We start from the raw sequence: 13,198 nt of genomic DNA on the forward strand, positions 1-13,198 counted from the left end.
GCAACTCCAAAAGTCTCCTAGCCGAGGCAACGGCTACTGTTTTCAGAGTCAAGTCCTTAAGAGAACAGGAGGCCAAGGGCTCAAACAGAGGCTTAGTAAGAACTGAGATGAGATTCAAATCCCAAGCAGAAGAGAGCCCTAGAAGGAAGACGACGACTCGTTACCCGAAGGAACCGACAGACATCCGGATGGCTAGATAAAGCCTTACCTTGAACACGCCCTCGAAAACAAGATGCTGCCACTAATTGAACCTTAAGAGAAGAAAGAGCCAAACTCTTTTCAAAACCATGCTGTAAAAAATCCAAGACTTCAGAAACCGAAGCCCGAAACGGAGCAATGTCGCGATCAAACAGCAGCCAAGTCCTAATGTAATTAAGAGAAGTAGAACGACAATATGACCCAAGCATCGTGGCAACTTCATTGGCAGAGTAACCTCTTTTTGTCAGCCTAGCCCACTCAAGAGCCAAACCGTAAGACAAAATCGAGCCGGGTCTGGACGAACTACCGATCCCTGTGTTAACAGGCCGGGAGACTCCGGCAACCTGAGCGGAGGGCCTAGTGAAGGCACACTAGATCGGCATACCACAGCCTGCAAGGCCAATCCGGAGCTATCAAGATTACCCTACCCCTGTGCGGCTTCTATCCTTTGAATTAGATGAACCAGGCCATGGAGGAAAGGCATACAGAAGCCCTGACGGCCAGGGCTGGAGCAGAGCACCTACTCCGCCTGCTTTGAAGTTCTTGCGTCGACTGAAGTATTGAGGAACCTTTGCGTTGAGATTTGAAGCCAGAAGATTCATGACGGGAAGGCCCCAGTGATTCACCACCGCTTGAAAAGCTGTTGGACGGAGAGCCTATTTCCACGGGTCCAGAGTGTGACGGCTTAGGAAATCTGCCTGAACATTTACTGCTCCTGCTACGTTAGCTGCCGAGATAGCGGACAGATGGCTCTCTGCCCAACTCATGAGCAGAGCTGCTTTTCTTTCCAATAGAAGACTCTTTGTTCCCCCCTGCCGGTTGACATACGCCATTGCCATGGCATTGTCCGATAAGATGCGAACTGGTTTGCTCAGCAGCAGAGGGCAAAATGCTTCCAACGCTGATCGAATTGCCCTGGCTTCGAAGAAATTGATCGAGCAGGAAGCCTCCGTCCGAGACCACAGGCCCTGCACATACTGACCCTGACAGTGAGCTCCCAACCTTTGAGGCTGGCATCCATTGTGACCGTTATCCACTGGGGAGGATCCAGAGATAATCCCTTGGTCAGGTTGAGCGTCCAAAGCGACCACCAAAGGGTGGCGCGTTCCCAGACCCTCACAGGCAATTTCATCAATAGGGCATCCCACTGTGGAGACCATCTGGATAAAAGTGATCTTTAAAGGGGCCTCATATGCGTGCCCTGGCCCACGGAACTACTTCTATCATTGCCGCCATAGACCCCAACTCTTGAAAATAATCCCTTGACTGGGGCACCTCCTTGTGCAAGAAAGCCTGAATCTGGGACTGGGGAAGATATACTCGCCCCCGAGCCGTATTCGAAGGACACCCTATGTAATCGAGGGTCTGCGACGGAACCAGCTGACCACCCAACCAAGGGATTGCAGAAACTGATCCACTCGGATCAGTGATCTGCAAGCTCTCCTGATATGATTTTTCTCTGATCAAACCAATCATCCAGGTACAGATGAACCAAAATGCTCGCTTTCTTGAGAGGCGCAGCCACCACAACCATCACCTTCGTGAATTTGTGAGGCGTTGTAGCTAAACCAAAGAGCCTGAAACTGGTAATGCTTGCCCAAAACCGCAAATGGAGGAAATGCTGGTGCAGGGGCTGAACTGGAATATGCAAATATGCTTCTGCCAGATCCAATGCCGTCAAAAACTCCCAGGACCTGATTGCCACTATTACTGACCGAAGAGTCTCCATACAAAGGAGGAGACTGAGGGCCTGAAGGACAGTCTTGAGATCCAAAATTGGTCGGAAAGTTCCTTCTTTGGAACGACAAATTTAAGGGAATAATGACCTTGTTTGACCTCCGAGGCGGGAACCGGACAAATAGCTCGTAAGTCAAGCCTTTCCAGAGTCTCCAGCATGGTGCTCACCTTGAGCCGGGAGCGACAGGGAGACTCGACAAAGGCATCTGGAAGATGCTGCGAGAATTCTAAGGCATACCCATCTCAAATAACCTCTAGCACCCACTGATCGGTGGTAATCAGGGCCCACCTCCAATAAAACTGTGTTAGCCGAGCTCCCACAGGAACTAGAGGTTGGACCCAGACACCTTCATTGGGAAGGATGGGAGGAAGACTGCAAGGAGGCTCTAGACTCACGACCTCCTCTGCAAGTCCCATGAAAGGACTGACCCCTCTGAAAAAACTGGGACCACTGAGCCAGAGTTACTCTCCCTGGCCTATACCGACGAAAATCACGCCCTTGCCCTCTGCTACACAGCGGGGTACAACTCGACCCCCAGGGCCTATCCTCAGGGAGCTGAGGCACCTTAGTATCACCCAGACTACGGACTAATTTGTCCAAATCATCTTCAAAGATAAAGGATCCAAGGAATGGAAACTTACTCAACTTAGACTTAAGACACTGCATCCGTGGACCAACCGTGCAACCACAGCGAGCGCTTATCAGCTACACTTAAAGCCATAGATTTGGACGAGGCTCTGAGCAAATCTTACAAAGAACCTGCCAAAAACACGGAGCCCATCTCAATTTTTGCTACCTCAGCATCTACCACTGCCCTATCATCCAGTACCCACTCAGACCACCAGAAACATGCTCTAGCCACCAGGGAACCACAGATAACCGCCTGAACTGCTAAGGCGAAGACATCAAAACTGCTCTTTAAGAAAGCTTCTATACACCTATCTTGAACATCCTTAAGAGCCATGCCTCCATTCACGGGGACTGTATTTCTCTTAGTAACCACCGAGACCACCGTGTCAACCACAAGAGACCTAAGAAGGGACTTGTCAGCATCTGGAACTGGATAGAGGCAAACCATAGACCTAGCAAGCCTAAATGGGGAATCCGGGACATCCCGCTGAACCTGAATAATATCCCTTATATCCCGATGCATAGGAAAGGTCTTATCTGGCTTTCGAATACCTTTCACCAGAAGATCTACCTTACGGCCCTCCACGGCTGTAGGCTGTTCTTCCTCAAAATGCAAGATAGTAGCCACCAAAGAAATCAGCTCCTGCAAATCCTCCATGTGAAAAATCCAGACCACAGACGGGTCCCCTCTCCTGGGAGAAGGGATTCCTCACCCTGTTCCATCAGACCAGTCTCATCAGAGATCATACCTTCTCCCAAATAAGTCAGCATCTTCCAAAGCTGTCATTTCCTGTCATGATCAGAAATCAGATTCTTCTCTAAGTCCCAGGCTTCCCTGGGACGCTTTTGTAGGCAATGTGCCTGTTTCCAATGCCTGTTCTAAGGGAGTAGACTGAGGACTGGTCTTGTGCAGTAAAAAGGTCCTATACGTCTATGAAACAAACTCCGGCGGGAACCCCCCCTCCCCTGAGGCACAGAAAGCCACCTTTGCTTGTTCTAAAATCGCAGACTGCAGTGCAGGAGGCCACTCCGTCGGCAACACGCAAGGTAAAATGGTGGTGCTTCCTGCCAACACAGAAGCAGGCGGCAACTCTGAACCGTCCGTCCGAATCTCTGATAACTGTGGTGGCCGCCGGAGGAATAGATCTCGACGGACCGACCTCCCCATCAGTTTTGTCGGCTTGTGCAATATTTACATACCCCTGAAGCCGCGATCATCCGCCGCAGGCACACTGAACACCGCTGGAGCTTTTCAGACATAAAACTAGAGAGGGTAATACAGTATACACGAAAAGCATACAAAGAAAAGAGCACAACTGGGCCTTCAAGACAGACAACAGTAGTCCTTTATTGTGATAAGACCCAAGAAGGGTCGTGTTTCGGCACAAGCAATGTCTGCCTCCGGGGTCTATTAATAAAACCATAAATAAATATGTATAAAAAGCAAATATGCAACTTAATAATAAAAGGAAAATTAGGTTCTTACCGTGATAATTTTCTTTCCTTTAGTCATAGCAGGTGCAGCCATTACAGATGGGTTGTGTCCATCAACCAGCAGAGGGAGATAGAGAGCACACTTTTTTCAGTGCCTCATAACAGCTTTGCTCCACTGCCTCTCCTTCAGTAATTGAAGCTTCCAAAGCAGTATAGCAAACCGCAATGGGAATAACATGAGCTTTCCTCACAGCGAACGATGGCCCTACAACAAAGGGCATTAACTCAGAATGGAGGGAATGAAACATCCTCCCGGAGGGCATAAACTCATCCTCCACTGAGACATAACTGGAGGGAATAAACTCATCCTCCAAAACATGAAACTGGAGGGAATTAAGTAATCCTCCTTTAATTGAACAAGAATCCTGAAGACTGTTTCCGACTTTCTCCCAAGGACGGAATCTCCAGGAAACATAAACAGAACCTGAAATAGATATACAGTAGATAGCAATCAGACAGGGAGGGATCATGGCTGCATCTGCTATGACTAAAGGAAAGAAAATTATCACGGTAAGAACCTAATTTTCCCTTCCTTGTCATCAAGCAGATGCAGCCATTACAGATGGGATGTATCACAGCAATCCCTAGATAGGGCGGGAACAAGCCACACCACCCGCCAGCACTCCAAAATGTGCGTCCCTCCTGGCAGCCACATCCAGCCTGTAATGTCGGGCAAAAGAGAGCTTAGAAGCCCATGTTGCTGCACTACAAATCTCTTGAAGAGAGAGTGCTCCAGTTTCAGCCCAAGAAGAGGAAATTCCTCTAGTGGAATGCGCCTTAAAGGCATCTGGTGGAGGCCGTCCAGCAAGCAAATAAGCTGAAACGATAGATTCTTTAAGCCAGCGGGCAATAGTGGCTTTAGATGCTGGAGACCCTCTGCGAGGCCCTGATAGCAAAACAAACAGATGATCAGAGGTCCTGAAAGAGTTAGTAATTCGCAGATACTGCAGCAGAGTCCCGCGCACGTCCAACAGGTGCAATTGCCCAAAAAATTCTGGAAACTCCTTGACAAAGGAGGGCAAGAAAATAGGTTGGTTTAAGTGAAACGCTGAAACCACCTTAGGCAAGAAGGAAGGCACGGTCTGAACCGTGACCCCGGACTCCGAAAACTGCAGAAAAGGGTCTCTACAGGACAGCGCCTGGAGCTCTGACACCCGTCTCACCGAAGTAATGGCCACTAAAAAGACGGCCTTCAGTGTCAAATCTTTCTCTGAAGCACGCTGAAGCGGTTCAAAGGGAGCACCCTGAAGGGCTTTCAGCACTAGCCTCAGGTTCCACGCTGGACAAGGTGCACACACGGGAGGACAGAGCCGAAGCACCCCTCTAAGAAACCGTGCCACATCTGGATGAGCAGCTAAAGACACGCCTTCAACCTTGCCACGCAGGGAGGCCAACGCTGCCACTTGCACCCGCAGGGAATTATAGGCCAAGCCTTTTTGTACACCATCCTGCAAAAAGTCCAGAATCGGCGAGACAGGAGCCCGCAGGGGTGTGATCTCTTTAGAAGCACACCAGACTTCAAACTTGCGCCAAATCCTGGCATAAGCCACGGAAGTGGAACGCTTGCGGGCTTGCAGGAGAGAGTGGTAATTACTTTATTGGAATAGCCTTTGTCTCTCAATTGCGCCCTCTCAATCGCCAGGCCATAAGACCAAATCGGCCGGCGTCCTCCATGGTCACTGGACCCTGTGACAACAGGTTAGGAACCAGAGGTAACTGAAGGGGATCTGTCGGAGATCCGCATACTAAGGCCTCCCGGGCCAATCCGGGGCGATGAGAACCACTTCTCCTGGATGCAGCCGAATCCGCAGGAGCACTTGCCCTATCAAGGGCCACGGAGGGAACACATACAGTAGGCCTGGAGGCCAGGGTTGAGCCAAGGCATCCAACTCCGCCGAGTGAGGATCTCTCCGTCTGCTGAAGAAGCACGGGACTTTGGCATTGGTGCTTGTCGCCATTAGATCCATCACGGGCTTGCCCCACTTGGCACATATCTGCAGGAATACTTCGTCTGCAAGTTCCCACTCCGCTGGATCGATCTGATGCCTGCTTAGATAATCGGCATGCACGTTGCTCTGACCTGCAATGTGAGCTGCTGCCAGAAACTGTAGATGCAGCTCGGCCCAGTGGCAAATTTGTTCGGCCTGCGCGGCTAGAGCTCTGCACTGAGTGCTGCCTTGTCGATTTATGTAGGCCACTGCTGTCGTGTTGTCCGACATCACTCTGACAGCCAATCCTTCCAGGGTCACTTGAAAGGCCAGAAGCGCCTGAAACACCGCTTTCAACTCTAGGTGGTTGATGGACCACTCCGACTCCTCGGGTGTCCATAGACCCTGGGCATACTTCCCTTGGCAATGTGCACCCCAGCCTTTCAGGCTGGCATCTGTCACTACTAGGCACCAATCGGGGAGCGCCAGCGGCATTCCTTGCCGCAGCATGCTGTCTGAGAGCCACCACTCCATGCTGAGTCGGGCCGCAGGGAGCCAAGAGAGTCTGCATTGATAATCCTGAGATACTGGAGACCATCCTTGGAGTAGAGCATACTGTAGAGGTCTCAGGTGCGCTCTCGCCCAGGGCACCAGTTCCATGGTGGCCGTCATCAATTCAAGCAGCTGGACAATGTCCCAAGCTCGCGGGTGGGGCATCCTCCGGAGCAGACGGACCTGTTTATGAAGCTTGCACCGCCTTTGCTCGGGTAGGTACACATACCCCATGGCTGTGTCGAACCTGGCCCCCAAATATTCTAGAGACTGCGAGGGGGTCAGGTGATTTTTGGCCAAATTGACGACCCAGCCCAGAGATTGAAGTACTAAGACCACTCTGGCTGTGACATGCCAACTCTCTGCAGCAGAGTTTGCTCGAATGAGCCAGTCGTCCAGGTACGGGTGGACCCGAATACCCTCTCGCCTTAGAAAGGCAGCTACTACTACCATAACCTTCGAAAAGGTGCGGGGAGCTGTGGCGAAGCCAAAAGGCAAGGCCCAGTACTGGAAATGCTTCCCCATCACTGCAAACCTCAGAAACTTCTGGTGTGGGGGCCAAATTGGAATGTGCAAGTAAGCTTCTTTCAGGTCCAGAGACGTGAGAAACTCTCCTGGCTGTACCGCCTCAATGACGGAGCACAGGGTTTCCATGTGAAAATGCCGCACTCTCAGGGACTTGTTTAATTCTTTTAAGTCCAGAATAGGGCGAAAAGACCCTCCTTTTCGCGGCACCACAAAGTAGATGGAGTAGCGGCTGCAGCCGTGTTTGGCGGGAGGTACTGGGGACAAGGCCCCTATCTGAATCAGACCTTGCAAAGTCTCCTCTACCGCCGCCCATTTGGCAGCAGAACCGCATCGGGACTCCACAAACACGTCTCTTACAGGGGCGTGGAATTCTGTTCTGTAAAAGTCTCTGATCAGGTCCAAGACCCACTGATCTGAGGAAATGTTGGTCCACTCCTCGGCAAAGACGTCCTCCGATGACAGGACTCGAGGAGAGGGCCGGCGCACCATCATTGAGAGGGTCGCCCCTGAACTCCAGGCCTTGAGCCAGCAGCTGCGGAACGTTTGTCTGAGCGAAAGGAGTTCCTCTGCTGAAAACGGGCACGAGAAGTGAACCCAGCAGAACGCCCCGGGCGGTACCTTCGAGCTTCACGGAAGCGAGGTCTGTAAGAGGAGTTGACCGCCGCACCCTTAGAGGAAGGCCGAGGCCTATCTTCAGGCAAGTGCTGGGGTTTAGCCTCACCCAGGCCCTTCACAATTTTCTCCAACTCCTCACCAAACAGGAGAAGGCCTTGAAAGGGCAACTTCACCAACCTTTGCTTAGAGGCCATGTCCGCTGCCCAATGCCGTAGCCAAAGAAGACGGTGAGCCGCCACTGCTACTGCCATGTGTTTAGCCGAAGCTCTGACAATATCATAAAGGGCGTCAGCAAGAAAGGACAAGGCCGACTCCAGCCAAGGAGCCATCACCAGGCTGTTCCACTGCTTGTTGCAACCAAGCCAGGCAGGCTCTAGCAGCATAACAACTGCATGCAGACGCCCGAATAGTGAGACCTGCAAGTTCAAATGACTGTTTAAGTGCTGATTCCAGTCTACGGTCTTGAATATCCTTCAGGGCAACACCTCCTTCAACAGGGAAGGTAGTTCTCTTTGTCACAGCTGTGACTAGGGCATCCACTTTAGGCATAGCAAAGCGAGGCATATGCTCCTCACTCAGAGGGTATAATTGCCCCATAGCCCTGGAAACTTTCAACGGTCCCTCGGGGTCAGCCCATTCAGCCGAAATAAGCTCTTGGATGGAGTCATGCAAAGGAAAGGCTCGAGCAGACTTTTTGGTACTAGCCATCCTAGGATTCACAGAGGAGGCTGAGCCACTGTCAGGGTCCTCAATAGAGAGAGCCTGCAGGGTATCAAAAATAAGCGCTGGCAGCTCATCACGGTGGAAAATCCTCACCGCGGAGGGATCGTCTAGATCCTGAGTCACTTCTGCACCAGACTCTGGCTCCTCAGACCATGAAGGCCTGCCAGAGTCCTCCGAATCCTCACAGCCCGACCACGTGGGGGGGGGGGGGAATGGAGGTGCAGCACTCTCTGAAGGTTATGAGCCATTCTGCGCTTCATATTCTGCCAATTATCAGGGAATAACGCCTCAGAGGGCATATCCAGGCTAGAATCCACCGGGGGGGGGGGGGGGGGGGGGGGCATTACAAAAGGCCCCTGCAGGGCTTTGTGGGAGAGCTCTTTTAAGCATGTATGCTTTATGCATTAATAAGACAAAATCAGGGGAGAAACACTCAACCTGGGCACCCGGATATCTGCCGAGGCTAGTAGCTCTCATATCAGTCTCACTCCGAGGCCTGCCCCCGGGCTCAGGACTCTCCGTCTCAGCGGAGGTCGCGCCATGTGGTAAATTCAAAATGGCGTCAGCTGCCAGCTCAGAGCGCGAAGAATCGTCGCTCGCCATGCTCGGGCCGGCTCTAACGTCTGTACAGCACGATTTACAGAGCCCCGCTGCTGATCTGCGCTTGCCACACTTGGAACAGCGCTTTATATTCTCTGCAGCCATCGCCGAAAACGGCGGTAAAATTCAAAATGGCGGTTCGCGCCACAATCACCCCGATCGCAGGCCCACCCCGGAGGAGTCAGAAAACACTCTTACCTCACTGGACCGAGTATCACAGCTCCGGTCCCACAGAAAAAGGCAAGGAAAAACCTCTTCCTTTTTTTTTTTTTTTTTTAACGCTGTGAGGAAAGCAGAGGGTTTCTGCCACGTACTTGTGACTTGACTTGGCTATTGTTTGGAAACGGGATAGTGGGCGGACCACTGATCTGACCCAGTATCCCACGTAGAGGCATGGTTCTTATAATCCCATGCCTCTGCATTGAGGTAGCCCTGCAAAACGAAAAACAGTAGCAGGCCAATACAAACAAAAGATGTGCAACTGCAATAGAAGCAGTTAAACGACAAAGACACAGAACCAGCAACCCTGCAGCCAGAGCAGAGGCCAGTGCCAGTATTTAATAACATGGCCGTGGCAGTGAGTAATACCAGGAAGCAGCACCACTGTGCCAAACTTGAGCCCTGTAGCACAGAGTAATCTGTCCCAGGCATGAAAACAACTGACCAGGGAACTGGAACTGGGGAAGCTACTGCTTGTCCTAGAATAGGTAGCATGTAAAGTTGTCACTAAATAGGTTTCTGCTAAGTACTTGACCAGGCTTGGCCGCTGTTGGAAACAGAACACTGGGCTACAGGGACCATTGTTCTGACCCATTATAGCTATACTTATTGTCTGAGGACAAGAAATAGAAGCAGGAGATTCCCCAGTGGAAATAGAGGCGAGCACCATAAAAACTAGAGAGAGAGAGACCTGGCCACACAAAAAAGATATCTCTGCAAAGCAGAGGAAAGGCTCCCTCTCCCCTTGCCCCGAAGGAGGCCAGGAGAGTGCAGGAAAACATGCTCTAACCTATAGAGACCTGGAGCCAAACATCCGAAATACACTACTAACTTCAATCTGATAGAAATGAATGCACACAGGACACTTGTACTGCCCAAGGAGGAAAAATATAAACTCCAAGAGAAGGTGGGAAACTGCTAGGGAAGGCGGGCGAGACTCTTGCCCTGTACCTTTGGCAGAACTATGTCGCCGGTCCACAGCAAGGTGGAAGACTCGGCTTTAGCCGCCAGCAAAGAATTGCACTTGGCCACACTGCACTTCATGGAGAAGCCCACAAAAAGGCTGAACAACCTCGCTGGTCACCCATGACCAGGAACAAAGTGTCAAACGGAGAGCGAAGAACACCACTCCAGTAAGTGAGAATCCTCCCCCTTCTGCAGGACGCCTCACAGGTGGCAACAGAAATGGTGGACAGTCCCGGGCATAGAAGACTGACAAGAGGCTCTCAAAATACAACACCTCTGCAACATCTAACAGGACAGAAAGACAGATGCCAGATTTCTGGAAACAGACTCTAGAAGCAAAAAAGGAGCACAAAAGAAGCCCACCATGGGAGGTAACAACTGTGATACAAGCACCTCCTGAAACAGTCCCTGAGACCCGTAAACGCTTGAAGCGCAACTGGGAGTACTGTCTCTCGCTAAGGAAGGAGAGGGGGAACCCGCACCTCAGGCTTACCACCACACAAGATAAAGATTCTCATAGAGGCTTACTGCCGTCAGAAACCAGGCAGACCCCATGGTTGAACATACACCACCACAACAGGGCTTGACCCCGCGATCCAGCACACCGAAAGCAATGCTCAGGGGAAAGGGCTGACAGAATGCCCACAATGCCTGCTGACATAACTGCCACAGCAGTCTAAACACGGGAATTACAGCAGCCCAAACAAAATGGCCAAGGCAGGCTGAAGACACACACGTATACAGAGACTCAGAGGGAAACCTCGCCCCAGTTTCCTGCGCAGACTAAGTAGAATAACAGGCGCCCCAGTGCCAGAAAACCACAAGGCACTGCTCCGATGCAGTTCTCCAAAAAACACCACTTGAAATTAAAGTAAATTTATGGCCACACTCACCCCAATACTGAGGAAACTAGTATCCCGGCAGGCCAGTTTGTCTGAAGCCCACTCGTGTCTGAGCAATGGCGGCTGCTGAAGCACCCAGGTGCTAGAAAGAGCAAACTCAGCCTCTACAAGAAACAGCCATAGCTGAAGCAAAACTAGTAGAAAGCCACTGTTCCTCCTCTTTTTTTTTTTTTTTTTAAAGAATGCAAGAAAGGAGAATCAAGGAAAGGGCTGGAGGGGGGGGGGGGGGGGGGGGTTGGGAGAGGGACCTGGGGTGAACATGTGTACCCCATAAAGCCAGAACCGCTTAGCTGGACACCCTAAGCCAGCCAATCCCAACTCAGTCGTCGGGGCACACCTAGTCCCATCGGGTTTTCAGGATATCCACAGTAAATATTCATGAGTTAGATCTGCATGTAATTCAGGCAGAGAATGCAAATCTATTACATACATTCATTGTGGATATCCTAAAAACCCAATGGGTCTAGGTGTGTCCTGAGGACTGGGTTGGGAATGGCTGCCCTAAGCTCTACTAAACTGGGATACCTAGAACAGGAGTCACCAACAGATGAGACCAGGAGTTTGTGAGAGACCATCCATCCGCCTGCTGGAGACAGAGAATACTGACTGACCAGGGAGCATTCCATCCTATAAGGCAGTGCAGTTCAGCACTTATCTCCACCTGCTGGTAGATGGACACAACCAAAAGTCTCTGGATTCATCTTCTACTGACGCTGAAGAAACAGTGGCTAGATTTCTTTGCAAAGCTTCTCGCAGAGATCATTTTACGCCACTATTCCATAAACTTCATTGGCTTCCAGTATTTTACTGGATCCAGTTTAAAATCCTTACACCAGCATTCAAGGCCCTGCATGAGGGTACTGCGGATTATCTAGCACGCTTAACAGTATTCTATGTACCACCTCGTGTATTGCGTTCACTTAATGACTGCATCTGACTTGACATTCCTTATGCAGCTTCTTATTTTCTTCATTCGGTTCCTTCTTCCATTTTCTGAAGGATTCCTTGTGAATTTTTCCAATATGTAAGCACAATATCAACAACTATGATATAATTAATCAGGGAGTGTTTAATAAGGGAGTGTCAGTCTCTTTTAAAAGCCACTCAAAATACTGTCACTGCACAACTTTAACCAATTTAACCATTCACAATCTTTAATTTAACAGACCAGAGGTTATCTTCCACAGGGGGACAAGCCCCAATTGTGAAAGTAGGTGGAACACCTTAAATCATCATCAGTCCGATCTTCTTTTTCCGTATGAGTTTTTAAAATAATTTTCTTAAATTCATATGACTTTTATAACTTTATATTTCCATATACTCAAGAAATTCAAATTACTTGTCTTGAATATCACTGTGATGGCGGGTACCTACATAATGTGAACACAAGTCTCTTTTACAAGACAATTTCCTACTTGCCTTTGATGCTGTATAATTCATCTTCTCCTCAAGGCCCAGAGAAATGCCCAAGGATTACTGGGAGAAACGAATTACAGCTCAGATGTCTTGGACACAGCATCTTGGACACAGCTTAGTTAAAAGTATTTTATCTAAATGCGCAATAAATATTCTCTCTCCCCTCTTCCTCTGGAAAGCTTTTATGTAGTAACGAGTTACAGGCCTAAACTCTGATTAATATGTGAAGAATATAAAATATGCCACATTGGGTCAGATCAGAAGTCCATCGAGCCCGGTATCCTGTCTGACAGTGGCTGATCGGGATCCTAAGCAACAGACCCAATCCTTGTTGCTTGCACCCAGAGGACAATAGGCGACTTTTTGAAATATACATTCCCAATAGGTTTATGGACTTTTTCTCCAAGAACCTGTCCAACTGAGCTATCCTGTTTTGACATTTTCTAGCAACAAATTTCACATTAAATGAAAACACACACATACAGACAAGAAATAGGCAAGAAATGTCAGACTCACTCATAACCCCATTTGTCAGCCTTTCCTCTGTAAAACCCTGAAGGCACTAAGCTGCATATATGGGTATATTCAGCAAAAAAAAAAAAAAAAAAAAAAAAGTCTCAGAACTGCTAAGATGAATCTGCTCAGGATAGGTTTTTTCTAAATCACATGAATTTATTTCCATGCTTTTC

The 13,198-nt window shown here is 49.7% G+C and overlaps 1 protein-coding gene across 1 annotated transcript in view; it reads right to left on the reverse strand.

Moving 5' to 3' along the window:
* The window catches only part of NAA50 (N(alpha)-acetyltransferase 50, NatE catalytic subunit), an 88,460-nt gene that overhangs the window by 22,525 nt on the left and 52,737 nt on the right, over window positions 1-13,198 (reverse strand).

This window comes from Microcaecilia unicolor, chromosome 5 (assembly GCF_901765095.1).
Source record: "Microcaecilia unicolor chromosome 5, aMicUni1.1, whole genome shotgun sequence".
Taxonomy (NCBI): Eukaryota; Metazoa; Chordata; class Amphibia; order Gymnophiona; family Siphonopidae; genus Microcaecilia; species Microcaecilia unicolor.